Source organism: Sturnira hondurensis, unplaced genomic scaffold (genome assembly GCF_014824575.4).
Source record: "Sturnira hondurensis isolate 20B ecotype Veracruz unplaced genomic scaffold, ASM1482457v3 Scaffold0022215, whole genome shotgun sequence".
NCBI lineage: Eukaryota > Metazoa > Chordata > Mammalia > Chiroptera > Phyllostomidae > Sturnira > Sturnira hondurensis.
In genome coordinates this window covers 8,191,730-8,204,409 of record NW_028094846.1, presented here as the reverse complement: position 1 = coordinate 8,204,409, position 12,680 = coordinate 8,191,730, and the positions used below count along the sequence as shown (strand labels likewise).

The 12,680-nt window shown below is 50.3% G+C and overlaps 1 long non-coding RNA gene across 1 annotated transcript in view; it reads left to right on the top strand.

Annotated features, from left to right (window-relative positions):
- Positions 1 to 6,697: 6,697 nt before the first annotated feature.
- LOC118979189 (uncharacterized) overlaps positions 6,698 to 12,680 on the top strand; it is a 28,729-nt gene continuing 22,746 nt past the window's right edge. Inside the window, exon 1 of the long non-coding RNA XR_005064856.1 lies at positions 6,698 to 6,829. This is a non-coding gene — a long non-coding RNA (uncharacterized LOC118979189). The remainder of the gene's footprint in view (positions 6,830 to 12,680) is intronic.

Genomic DNA, 12,680 nt, shown 5'->3' with positions numbered 1-12,680 from the left:
TGATTAGCAGTTTGGAACAACTGTATTCCTTGGGCTCCAACACACATTTTGTTGCTTGCTCCTGCGCCTTGGAGGGTAGGTACGCTGTTCTCCATGGCCTTGCCTCCCTTTGCCCCTGTGGCTATCTGTTTAGAGAAGGTTCCTTTCATGCTCCGGTGGTTTATTTATTTCTGATGTTATTTTCTCTTTTCTCTTGTTTTTCAAACCATTTGCCGGTTCTGTAGATGAAGCAGATTGAATTCATCTCTAGGAAGTGGGTGCTGTGTGTGGTGGTGGGAGGTCTGAGAGCTGAGACAGGGCCATTGGGCCTCCCAGGAACCCAGCTCTGCAGCAACAGAGGCCTGAGAGGATGGGAAGAGGCTGAACTGGAAGGAAGGGTTGCTGCTTGCCCAGTGCCTGCTTCCCAGAAGCCTGTCCTTTCATTACAGTCAACCTATTACCGTGCTCATTAGCCATGGAGCCTAGAATTGCTACAGGGTAGGAGGGGCAGGGGGAAGTTTATAAACACATCTGTGGAAGGGGCCTGTTCAGCTGTCATTTCTGTCGCTGTGGGTGGTGCGTGAAGGCAGGTACCTGCCCAACAGCTCATCATTAAACGTCACCCGTGTTCTGGACAGGTTCTGTTACCTACGTTGGTATAGAGTCAAAAGAACTTCAGGAAGGTAGTATGATCATTGGGAAATTCCTCCTGGGGATCTCAAGGCCTCTCCTCTCTCTCTCTCTTCCCCTTCACCCCCCATCTCCCCTTCCCGTCTTTCCTTCCTCCTTTTCTTCCTTCCTTCCCAGAATTAGCTGAGCAGGGAAATGAAAATTAAATTAAGACACTTTCTTTCCTGGTCTGTTTCTTCTTCTTAAGATTCACCAAAGTCAGAATCTCGGTCCCCAAGTATATCACAGGCGCTTTTGTGCTACCGTCTGATTGCTGGGCCTCATGGAGACTTTCCTACCATTCTGTTCTTAGAGAGACACAGCTGCCTGGACTCTGGCCCCCGACTTGAAAAGGCCACTGCCCCAACATTTGCCCAGTAATTGGTTTTACTCTAACACAGGACCGGGTGGCTGCTGAAGTCTCAGATCTCGGTGTAACAGCCTTATGTGGCATATAGTTTTTTGCTCATTTATTCTTCCACTCAATAAACATATATTAAAACACTTCATCATCCCGGGAGATCATCTAGGCATTATTGATATTTATTGATAATATGCTACATTCCAAGAACTTGCTCACACATTATTGGAGTGTGTGGCTATGATGCACAGAGATTAATATGGGCTGTGAACTCAAACGGATCTGCCCGAAGTCCCTGTTCCATCCCTTGGTGCCTGTATGACTTCAGACATGGCCACTAAACTCTCTAAGCCTCAGCACGCTTCTCTATGCCGAAATGAGGATTATATTAATTCACGTTGCCACTATTCACAGAAAACCCACTATTTTGGAGAATTTATGTCCTGGAGTTCAGAACTTTAAATCACAGTTACTGCTTTACAGCTGAAGCAACCAAGGGGCAGAGGTGTAATGGGATCAGGACCATAACCTGGGTCCCCTGACTCCCAAGCAAGGCGTCCTTTGTTACTTAGCTTGTCCCCTTGCTTGTGTTGACAATCTTCCTGGCCATTTAGAAGGAAGCTCTTGGAACTGGGGGCAAGTGTCTACCACCTGGCAATGCTGGAATCAGCCCTTCCTTGTTTGAGGGTGGACTGCACAGTTTATGTTTTTCAAACCCTTTTCATCTACTCTCTCCACGCACGCACTCTGGGCCTTTCTGTCCTCATTAACACCTCAACCAGGAAGGAAATGTAAAGGGAAATAAAACTTAAGCCACTCAATTTTGCTCATTAGCAGCAGCTCTTTTTAAAAGATTGGGTGGAAGGGGAAGCTGACTTTGAGCTGCGGTGGGGTTTTTGGATCATTGCTGTGGACTTAAATTAGCCGGGCTACCTTTCATGCTGTTTCCATGGAAAATGAGGGTCAATTGTCCGAGCCCCAGTGGGCTGTGGCCAGAGACCCCCATCTGCCCAGCTCGCAGCTTCAACCCTTCTGGTTCCCTGCCCTCCCTGCTTCTCCGTTCCTTTACACATCCTCCACTAGGGGCTCCTCGTTTCACGTTGTCGCAGACAGAGGATCCTCTCCAAGGTCACCGTGACCTTGCCTGTGTTTGTTAGGGCCCCCCATGTGGCAGATGTGAAAGGAGCCCTAGATTGGTGCAATGTGGTGGCCCTGGGCTGAGTGGAATTAGAAAAACACAAAGCTGGAAATCAGAATATCAGATAGCTCCTTTTATCTTGTTGTGTTTTAAGCCTGGCTCCCTTTCTAGCTGTACCACATTCTCCCCGGAGGGTGGAGGCTTCCCTCTGCCCCGGGTCCTCGGGGCTTCCTGCTGCTCATTATGCGGACTACATTCAGCTTACAGTATAGCCGGCAGCCACGCTACAGTTAGCTGCAGCAGCAGGACCTCCTGTTGGGTTTGGACACTGGCAGTGTCAGCAGAATACAGTCTCCAAATCACTGTGCTCTTTTGGCCCACTCCCCATCCTAATTCTCTCTGCCCACTTTGCCACAGATCTGGGACACGTTCTTCGGTCTTGTGTCACCTAAAGCCTTTCTCCTGGGACCTGACTTCCGGCCACCAAGTCCGGGTGGAAATTTAATGGTGGCTGTGATGCTGAGCAGTCATGTGGGAACCAGGGACGGTGGCTTGGCTAAATTGGCCTCAGTCTTCTCATCTGTAAAAGCATGAAGCTGTTCTAAACGACTTCGAAGGTCCCGTGGCTTTCTGTGACCGTGTAAATACTTGTTTTAGGGAGTCACTCTGTAGATTCATGGAACCAAATAGCTATGTAAAGGCAGCGAATCAGGCGGCTAATATGTAGTCTAATGTTATCATGAATCATATGATTTCAAATTCTGTACCTCATTTTTTCCCTTATAGAATCTTCTGTTGAAAATCTTAGCAATAATATGAAAAGAAATGGGACACCTTCGGTAGAAATGCTTTGAGTGTTTCATGGTATAATAAGAAAGCTATTATAAACCTAAGGCATAATTTCTAGTATTTAAAGATTTCTCTGATGTAACGAAAGAGCAGCTTGTTTGTTTTTGAAGGCTTCAGGTAAGGTTCCCCAGAATTTAGGGTTAGGCTTTTCATGCTGTGTGCTTGGAGTTGGAAATAAATGTTCTTGTAATTAAAAATTTGTTATAAGGTGTTTAAACTTTGGGGTACAGTTAAAAAGATTTTATGCATAAGTAAGGAGGTGAACAGCAAGGAAGGTAATGTGTTTGAGGAGAAAGTGTTCCAGACCAGTGTCAGAGGTCCTGGGTTCGAGTCCCAGCTGTGTCATAACGTGACTAAGCCCCTTGAGGGCAGGGCTCTGCTTCCCCAGCACCCACAACAGCGCCTGGACTGAATCCTCGGGGCCCAAGGTGCTTCATAAGAAGAATGAATATCTAGTAATAAATAAAATACAGAATGGTAAGTAAAAATAATAAAAATAAATGAATACCTGGGTGACTCCTCTCCTATGTCACTAACGCAGAGGGCTCAGGGCTAGGCTCTGGGGGAGACACGGGACACAAAGCCTCTCTGCTCCTGGGGGACAGGCCGTGCACGAAGAGCTCACGTCCCTTCCGAACCCACCTCTGATGCCATCTGGAAGGGGAAAAGGAACTGGACTTCTTGTTACCAGTTGCCACTTGTCGGGCTATGGAGAGAGGTTCCAGGGGCCCGTAGTCCTGGCACCCCGAGTTTCTAGGAAATTTTTTCACAGGGTGAGGGAATATCCAGGAATTTTCACTAAAAAAAAAGCCTTCTTTATCTCTATGTCACCATCCTCCACCACCAAGAGGTAGAATTCATCCTGCTGAAAAAGCCTGAGCCTTTATTTCTTTGGGATTCCTCGGCAAACCGCTCCTGTGACTGGGGTCCAAGGGGCCGTGGTTTTATGGAATATTTAAGAAGTGGCTGTGAACACCGCTGGCCTTTGTGGGGACACATAAGCTGGCAGGTTCTGAGGGGCACGCTCATCTTCTCCTGGCTCTCCCTTCCCCTTCAAAGAAATGTGAGTCCTTTTATTCCGTCCCTGGCTCCCACCAGGATTTGGAATGGAATGACATTTTTCACCATTTGAGAAGGAGAGAATTTGGGAGGAGAGAGATGCGAGTCACGCGTTGGTTGTCAGAACTACAGCTTTTGGGGCCGAGCTTTGGGTGAGGACGAGAACGGCGCTATCTTTTGGGAAGCAGGATGGAAGCTGTGGGTGGGGGGTGGGAGAACAGGGGCTCGGAGCCTGCTGCGTCTGGCTGCTCGAGCCTGGCATTTCTGGGAAGGGGGACCTGAAGCTAGTACCCTGTGACTTGGGGAAAGGGGCTGGAGAAGACCCTCTGGTGAGCACTGGGGGTCTACCAAAGTGATGGAGGGTGGGGACCACGTATGCTATAAGTGGAACCCACAGCTTTTTCTATCAGGGGCATTTAGATTGTTCTGCAGCTCAAGAACCATAAATGCACCGGGAGAAAAAGTTAACGAACAGGTGCCTCTCCTTAATTCTGGGAGACAGCCATGCTGTATAAGCTTAACAAATATATTTTAGACTCTGCTGGGTTTCTGATTACAAAAGTCATGCCTGTTCATCATGGAAAACACAAGACAGCATCTAGGAGAAAAATAAAAGCCGCCTAGAAGGCCTCTTCTGAGAGAGGGCCACTGTTGACATTCTGGTGCGGGGCTCTGCATCCACAATACACTTCAAATAAACAGGACTATGACGCCCATGTCATTTCGTAACTTGCCTTTTTACCTAAGCAAGGCATTCTGAACATTTTATATGCCTTTAGGTACTTGCCTTCGATGTCATTTTTGTTGTGTGTTGGTCACTGTAGCTGGTTCTCCTCGGCTCAGGTGCCAGGTGCCGTTGGGAAGGTGGGGCCAGTGTGGATTCACCGGCTTCGCTCTCCTGTGGGCGAGAGTCATCTCTGCGCTCTTGCCCCCTCTGCTCTGCCCTTGATCAGAGGCTGAGGAGCCTGACACTCTTGACCACATTCTCTTCAAGAGACTCACTTGCATTTGCTCCCCAGTTCTTCATGTCCATGGTCATGCCCCTAGTGCAGGCCTTTCATTCTTCCCCCTTAGGAGACGATCATAAGAGAGTTCTTACTTATTGTCTTCCTTTCAATGTCTCTCCTCCACCCTGTTTTGCACATTATCGGCACGTTAGCCAAATTAAGTTATAGCCGTGATGATACATCGCTCTATTGTTCAAAAGCCCCGAGTGCCTCTCCACGGCCATTGTGTCAAGCCCAGACACCCTAGGCTGGCACCCAGGGGAGGAAGCAGTGACCCCTCTCTACTTGTCTTCCCACCAAACCTAGTTAAAGGTACTCCCCGACCTTTGACGGGTTTCCTCTGATGAACCCATCATAATTTAAAATTGCCGGAAGTCTAAAGTGTGTCTAATGCCCCTAGCCTACCAAACGTGATAGTTTAGCTCACCCTCTCTTCTCGAGCTCAGCAGCCGTAGAAGACACATGTGGGCATTTTGGAGACATGGTGGGGTGCAAACACGCAACTCACAATGTGCAAAAATGCCAGCAGCACAACACACCTTGGAGTGTTGGTTGTTTACCACCCCCACCCCCGCCGCCAGTTGTGTGTCAACCCAGAGCTGCTGCTGTTGCTGCTGCTGCTGTTGTTTGGCCCCACAGCAGGGTACCCTACTGCGTAGCGCCAGTCCTGGTAAAGATCGAAATTCAAAATTTGCAACATGGCTTTTACTGAATGCATGTCATTTTCACACCACCGTAAGGTCAGGGGCCATCTGTAGTCACCATCTCCAGGTGACTCTGCTCTGCTGTGTCCTCCCAAGATCAGCCCTCCTTCTCTCTCCCCCTCTGCTCCTGCCCTACTCACACCCTCCTTCTTAGCTGAATTACGGGAAGACGTGCCTCTGGCTTTCCTTCCTAAGGTCCTTCCCCCTACCTTGCTCTTCCTGCTGTACTCAGAATGCTGCTCTCAGAGGAGCTATGGCCATCCTAGGCTCCCTGAAAATCTTCAATAGCTTCCCACAGCATTTGGAAAAGAGTCGTAATTTCTTAGCACAACTTAAATGTTCTTCCTCCTGTCCCCTTTTCAGCTCCTTGGTGTTGAGCTTGAACCACAGTAAGGTCCTCCAGGTCCCTGAGTACCCCAGCAGTGCCCTCAAACCTTGTTCGGGCTGCCCCACCCTCTTCTGTCTTCCCTGCCTCCCCTCCCTAATATCTCCTCCCACCTTCAGTGTTCCTCCTTTCCCCCTCTCTCCTGGCTCCAATCATACTGCAGTAGATTGCCCTTTCACTCCTCTGAGAGTAAGGAGCCTTAAACTCCTTGAGGGCAGAGATGGTTATTTTATTTGTTCTCATATTTCACCAAAACTAAGCACAAGGGTTACAGAAGGTTTATTCAGTTATGGCTGGCGTAGGCCTGAATGGATAAGTATCCAAACAGTATGTCGTAATGTATCAAGCAGTGAAATCTAGGAGAATGGGGCGGTGGGTGCTCATGGTTCCTTACTGGCAATGCAGCGCCAGGAGTTTGATAAATAATTAGTTGTTTCTAAAATGCGGTCCCCACAATTGCCCTGAGTCTACTTTCTCTCTGTGCATGGAGCTGTGCGTACACACTCTGTTTCTGGGCTTTTTATGCTCAGGGCTTTTTTAGGTGTTTGTACGTGCATTGTGGCCAGGGCACTGTGCTGTCGGCTATGATCCCAGAGAGGAGATAGACCCCTTGCCAGGGAGCCAGGATGGGGTCATGACATGCCCAGGGCCACTTTGACCTTTGCCCATGATTTCAGAGTCAAGACAAGGGCAGTGATGATGATGAAAACATAAAAATGTTTAATCTGTGTCAAGATACAAAGTTGGGATCTGGACTGGGGATGTGAGCGAGGCCTTTATTCTATACTCCTCACAAGGCACATCCCTTGCCCATAATAAGCTTGGTATGTTCCTGGTTCAAAACACTAAACATCATTACTGGGGCCTTCTAAGGCTCCCCTGTGTTTTCATTCAAGGCTCATACCATGGATGCATTCACATGAGATTGTTCCTCCTTTTAAGACCCTTACAGGAGTGTATGATCTTTTAGTATTTCTGGGCCACACTGGAAGAAGAATTGTCTCAGGCCACACATTAACAACACTGTGACACGTAATGACAAAAAAAATCTCATTATGTTTTAAGTAAATTTATGATTTTATGTTAGGCTGTATTCACAGCCACCCTGAACCACATGCAGCCTGTGGGCTGCAGGTTGGACATCCCTGTTTTTACGAGCTTCCGGTTACATTTGGATCTGAGGTCTTTGTGGTGACCCGTGAGGCCTCGCCACAGCCTGGATCCTGCCTTCCGTTCCCGACTCATCCCCCTCCCTCTCCTTCTCACCATCCATTCCAGCCACTCCAGCCATCTTCGTCTTTCCCACTTCAGTGTTCCCTCTCCACCCTCCTCTGCCTGGGATTCTCCCCCTTTGCTCTGGGTATGTTGGATTGCTTCTGCTGTCAACTGCGGATGCCCCGAGCTCCCTTTCCAGTGGGCCCTCCACGGCGCTCCATCTCTGCATGCTTTTCATTTTCTTCATAGCATTTCTTACTGGCTGTAATGGTGAATTTACCCTTTGGTTCACTTTTTACTGGAGCTCTTCCCCTGAATGACCGTGGACAAATTATGCAACCAACTTTCACCCCAATATCCTCATCTGAAAATGGAGATATTTTTCTTGAGAGCTATTATTACAATGCATGCTGGATACTGCGCTAATTACTTAATATGGATTGACATTGGTCTCCCAGCAGAGGGGCACAGGGAGAACACCCAAGTCGCCCATGGTCACACAGTGGGTTGATGGCGTAGATGGAATTTGAACCCATCCCGTCTGGTTTCAGAGTCCACACTCTTTACTGCTTTGCCAAGCCAAGTGCAGATGTTCGTGAACTACGTAAATGAGTGGCTTCCTCCTGAGCCCTCTGTTTTTTCTCCAAAAGTGTCCTGCACAATAGCAGGAGCATTTGCCAGCTTTCCAGATCCATCTAGAATGCCTGGATACCCCCCACCCTTCCCCACTTACCCTCCTTGGAAAAGGGTGTGGCTTTCCTGGCTCCCTGCAGGCTGGAAGCTGAGCTCCTGCCTGGGAGGATGTGATGGGCTGTGATGAGGGGGAGGAGGAGGGCCCCCCCCCCGCCCCGCTCCCCGTCTGTGGGCGGGGGGTTTCAGACAAACATGCTCCGTGCCCTCCTGGTCGCACCTGTTGCCTACAAGGAATTGGCTCCTGGTTGACTCTTTTCTTTTCCTTGACGAAAGGCAAGAACTGTGTGAAGAATTTACTCTGTAAAGAATTGCTAAGTGCAGGTCCAGCCTTCCTGCGGCACTGGTCAATTCAGAGGTCCCCAGCACCTGGCATTGGGGTAGAGGGCTCGCCCGGTGGGACCCCTTTCCTGAGCTGTCCTGCCGTGAGACCCTGACCCGAATATGAGAGGTACTGTGGAGAGACAGGATTTGCCTTCTGGCTGCCGATGACAGATGTCACTGCACACGGGTCCGCGTTTCCACGTCCAGTGCCTGCTTCTCCTCTTCCAAGCAGAGTATTTTGGGGGCCTGCCGGGGTTCCTCTGAGCATCCTCCGAGCTGATGAGCCCCACCTTTGGGGCTTCACCTGCAGTCGCTGCACTCCTCCTCTGTCCGTCATTCTACCAGATAATTCTCTGTGTACCGGGCGTGCAGCAAGGATCTCTTAAATAAATGAATAACCCTCAGTGAGCCCCTAAAGAACCCTAAATAACCCTCAGTGAGCCCCTGGGTCTCCACAGCAGGGGAAGGGCACCTGAAAAGGAGGAGGAGGTATGAGCAAAGGCCTGAGATCAGGAAATCGTGTGTGCGACTGGGAAAGGGTGAGCTCCTGTGTCTGATTGAAGGGGGGATGCCAGGGAGTGGGTGTGCGGGTGAGTCTCCGGGGCCCCTGGTGCCTCTTCTGTATTGCTTTGCTTTTCTTGTCTCTGCTCGGTGTCCCAAGAAGCTGACCTCTGTGGTTCCCTTCGTCAAGGACTCCCTTGCCCTGAGGTTCCCTGTTGGAATTGACCAATAGGAGGCTTTGAAAGCCTGCTCCCCTCCCACTCCGAGCCAGTCCAGGTTCTGGCACAGCCACAAGTCCTATGCTCCTCCAGTGACCCTTCTGTCACAGGCTCCTCTGGCTTCAGCTGCAATTCTCCTGGGGATCTATTAACACTGTCCCTTGCCCTCGCCCCTTCAGGCGTAGTGGTTGGTGATTAATAGCTTTCCTCTGATTTCTGGATCCTGTGGGATTCCTCTTCCCTTTAGCTGGTTCCTGAAACTTTCCTCACACCCCTGTGTGGTCCCCTGGGTGAGTTCTCTGTAGCCGCACCTTTTAGAGGTTGCGCCCGCTGTTTCCTGGTGGGACCCCTGCCCATGCGGAGAGTACTGGGAGAGTAGGCGAGAGATGGGTAGAGCTAGACTGCGGACAGCAGCGAGGTCTATTTTTTTAGTTCAGGAAACTGAGAAATCATTCACACTTTCTGAAGGTGAGGAAGACTCTAGCAGAGGTACATGGAAGCCACCAAGAGGAAGCGCAGTGCCTGTGGGAAGACGTGGAAGTGGATGTGTAAGAGGCAGAGAAGGAGCCTTTGCAACCATCCTGTCCGCAGGATCTGGCTGACTGAGAGAACAGCAATAATACCACAAGCAGGACTGGGGGCAGGAAGCTGCCTCCAACTTTTCTTTAAACACTGTGGGCGTGCTTGTCCTCCTCGGAGGGGCGGTGGGGGCACGAAACGTCACATTGGTTGCCTCCAAGCCTGCTGGAGGTCAGGCGATGTCCCACAGAGACGCGGCCCTTCTGTGGTGGGGAGACTCTGTGGGCCTCATCAGCACAGTTCTCCTACCTTAGGGAGTTAATCCGCAGTGGCCATCTGGGGTTTCCTGGGTGGCAACGAGATCTCCGATCTTCATCTGTAGATGTGGCATTTATTTATTTCGAGATGAGTCAAGGCAGCAAAATGCATCTCATGAAGACATGTCGAGGGCACAAGGGCTGTCTCGCCGAGAGAAGACTGAGGAGAAAAGGAGGTTCGTCCTGTGCAGCGCACCCCCCCCCAACCCCCAGGACCGCTCTGAGAGCCAGGAGTGGGGGTGCAGGGAGGCAGGCTTCCACTGGTTATAGGGAAGAACCTTCTAGAGGTGGATTCACTCTGCCCATCGGTGCGGTGAGCGTTTGGTCCTGAAGGCAGTTAAGTTGAAGCTCAGTGCCTGCTGGTCCCTCACTCTGAAAAAAGGCTTCCTGTACTGGGCTCGGAATTGGGCTGAAGTAAGTCCCACTCCTATTCCATTTCCCTCAGCCCCAGCCCACTGACTCCAGGCTTCTTCTGTCGCCTGAGCACTGAGCTGGGGCTGCAGCTGCCAGGCTAACCCAGCAGCGGTCCAGGCTCTTGGCCTTTCATGACGGGTATGTTCTGGAGGGACCTCCAGGGCCAAGAGCAAACGCAGTGCTCTTTTGTGGGTCAGAAGTTGCGTAATCTTATTTGCTCCTATTTCCCTGCCATGGTTATCTTCATCTCCTTTAAATAATGCCCCATTTCCTGTTCATTCAGATTAGCAGTGTGGGTTTGATCGGTCAGCTACGTGGGGCATATGTAGAAGAAAGAATAAATGTGCTTTGATTCCCTGGCAGTTCTACCAGCTGGGGAGTTTCATAGATGTCTTTTAAAATCCCATTTGAAGGGTGGGATAAAGGCGATGGGCGGCGATGAAAGCGTGTCTGGAACATGGAAAGGTGACACGTGCGGCATTTCTTGCTAAATGAGGTCAGAGAAGAATCTCTTTCTTTGGGGTGAAGGGTGTTAAAGAGAGGGGTGCCTGCTTAGAACCACGGGATCTTGAAGGCATGCAGTGTTCTTCCAGCCCAGTCTTCCATCTGATAAATTGTAGGTAATCTTCACAAACGGACTTCAAGTTTACAAGCTGTTTTAAATGCATCAACTCATTTTATCTTGTGAGGCAGGTGTGGTGAGTAATACTCTTCCCATTCACTAGGCGAGCAGACCAAGACTAAGAAGGACCAGGTTTCCTGTTCAAGGTCATGCAGACGAGCATGACGCTGTGGAGGAGCTGGGCACGGAACTGTACTCCTGTTGCCTTCTCACCACTTTGCAGGGATTTCAATCATAAACGGACACTTACTGTCCCAGGTAGTGGGCTCAGCACTTAGAGGGGAGCTCATTGAGTCCTTAGAACAATCCCCATTTTCCAGATGTGGGGACAAGGATGCTCCCTCTACCTTCTGGCTCTGCCAAAGCATAGATGGCAGCTTTGTCTCAAGGATGTGACAGGCTCACCTTCTCTCTAACACTAGGAGGAAAAGAAATGCCAGTAGGCTCTGGCTGGTGTAGCTCGGTGGATTGAGCATGGGCCTGCAAACCAAAGGGCCACCAGGGCACATGCCTGGGTTGCAGGCCAGGTCCCCGGTAGGGGGTGCGTGCGTGAGGCGCCCACACATTGGTGTTTCTCTCCCTCTCTTCCCCTCTGTCTAAAAATAAACAAAATCTTTAGAAAAGAAATGTGTCCCGGGTATGCGTGGGCCAGGACCCCTCCCTGCGTTCCCCACTTTCTGTAACTGACTACGGAGCACCCCCACTTAGTCACACCCCAGAAACTGAGGTGTCCCACTTCTCAAAGTAGACTTATTGTCTTCTCCCCAGCACTGGTCCACCCACTGCGTTCTGTGTCTCGGCCAGCGCCGTGACCGAGGCTCAATGCATGCACTGGGTGTTGGCATGGAAACCTCTAACCTTCTCGCCTCTGCATCCCCACCGCTGAGCCTCAGGTCGGACCCTCATCACCTAGACTTCGGCAGGAGTTGTCTAACTGTCACTGTGCTGCTTTTCTGCTTCTGCAGATGGTCTCGAGGTACATTCTCCAGAGACACAGATGGAATCCAATTATTCCCTTTTCCCCAAGTCTTCCTCGGCTTCCTGTGTACTCATCTGGTCCTCAGATGCCCATGGAGCCGCTGCGAAATGCCAGCGTTCTAGGTGCTGGACCCAGGAAACAATGCAGTTGCAAAGCCCACCCCTGAGCAAGCGCACGCCCTGCAGTCTAGCGTTCAGGGCCATCCACAGTTCGGCTCAGCTCCATTCTCAGGGCCTGCTGTCTCCCCACATTCCTTCCGGTGGTATCCAAATCCCGGGTCCTCTGGTCATACTGATGCTCAGTTCCTTTACTCTGTGCCTAGCTGGGGTGTTGCCACGACTCGGAGTTCTGCTCGCCTGTGCACGTGTCTTGTGACCCAGCTCAGTTGCATCTGTTCTGTGAATTTCTCCCGGATCATGCTCCGCCCCCACTGACTTCAGTCCGAGTTAATCTCACCGATACCGTGAGCGCAGTGAGTTTGCCTGATAGGGTATTTATCGCAGTCTGTGTGTCAGTTCTGTGTGTCTGTCTCCTCCTTGGACTGCGACCCTTGAGCAGAGGAATATCTTCTTTGTGTTTATATTCTTAGCACTTTTCTCAGTCCCTGGCATGTTGCAGGTGCCTGATCAATATTAGCCACTTTGAAATGGTTAGATGTCAAGCTTTTTGACACTATTCCCCCATCATGCTATCGTCCACCTCCCCCCTTTCAAAGCTCTTCTTCAAAAAA